Source organism: Anopheles moucheti, unplaced genomic scaffold (genome assembly GCF_943734755.1).
Source record: "Anopheles moucheti unplaced genomic scaffold, idAnoMoucSN_F20_07 putative_Y_21, whole genome shotgun sequence".
In the NCBI taxonomy this organism is placed as follows: Eukaryota; Metazoa; Arthropoda; class Insecta; order Diptera; family Culicidae; genus Anopheles; species Anopheles moucheti.
Window position 1 is genome coordinate 76,209 of NW_026453671.1, and position 1,732 is coordinate 77,940.

The window sequence follows — 1,732 nt, forward strand, 5'->3', positions numbered from 1 at the left end:
ATCGTATGAACTAATCACACCGTTCCCAAAATTTAAAAGACATATTTTCTACGAATCAGATTTCACTAATGAATTCTTAACAGACAAACTAAAAAGATTCCTAAATCCTAACATCATTAACGGTATACTAACCGATGAAGTAACTATGAATCGTATTCAAGAAGTGTATAAAAAATTATTCAATCCAAAAACAATGAAATGCCGATACTCTCAGGTACAATTACAAGATCTAACAGGAGAAGAAAGACAATTAGAAGAAATAAAAAATATTCACAATTTTGCTCATAGAAATTCAAAAGAAAATTCATTACAACTTATTAAAAAGTTTTATTTTCCTACAATGAGAAAATTAACAGAGTCGTATGTTAAAAATTGCGAAATTTGTAAAACAGAAAAATATGATAGGAAACCTCAAAAGTTTATTGCTGTTAAAACACCAATACCCACGTATCCAGGAGAAATAATTCATATTGATATTTTTGCTTATAATGCAAGTTTTCTGTTTATTTCTTCATTAGACAAATTTTCAAAATACTTGAAAATGAGGCCAATAAAATCAAAGTCAATAGCAGACATAAAGGAAGTTTTAATACAATTGTTGTATAATTGGGATATACCCGCCACCATTGTAATGGATAATGAAAGTTCATTTGTTTCAAATATAATTGAACAAACAATATTAAATCTAGGAATTAAAATTTTTAAAACACCAGTAAATCGATCAGAAACGAACGGACAAGTGGAAAGAGCTCACTCTACAATTCGAGAATTAGCAAGATGTATTAAAGCAACGAAACCAGATATAAGTGTGCAGACATTGATACAAGAGGCAACGTATAAGTATAATAATTCAATACATAGCGTGATTAAGAATACGCCGAAAAATATATATACAGGAGAGAATAATGAAAATATGAGTTTCGAAGAACGAACTAAACAAAGAAACGAAAATGATAAAATGATTGCCGAAATATATGAAAAGCAACAAGAGAAGATTAAAGAAGAAAAATATCAAGATTATATGCCGAATGAAATGGCTTATGAAAAAACTAAAACAAATAACAAAAGAGCTAGGAGATTTGAGATAATCAGAATCAAGGAAAATCATCCTACCTACGTAATCGATATTAACGATCGAAAAATTCATAAAGTGAACTTAAGAAAAACAAATAATTAATCATGTATTAATCTATATCGTTCCAGATACATTTTTATATTATTAAGCAACGTAATGGCAAGGATCTACATACACGATGTATCAAACAATCCTTTAGCGATTATACCATTAGGAGAAGCCAAGATACGAATGGGATACGTAAGAGTAATCCACCCGATAAACTTGATAGATATAAGTAACATGATTGAAGAAACCATTGAATTAATACCCACAGAAGTACATACAGAATCTTTAGAAAAGTTAATTCAGATTAAAGCTATGAAGTTACAAGAAACATTCAAGAAGATAAAACCATTTAAGAGACAAAAAAGATGGAACACTATAGGGAAAGTTTGGAAATGGATAGCAGGCAACCCTGATGCCGATGATCTTCAAATAATCAACAGTACGCTGAACTCTCTCATCGAAGAAAACAATCACCAAGTAATGATCAACGAAGCTTTGAATGGAAGACTACGAGAAGTAACCGATATTGCTAACAAAGTGCTAACAAACGAAGCGAAACGATATGAAACATATGCAACAGAAACAAGACAGCTAATAATACTATCTAAT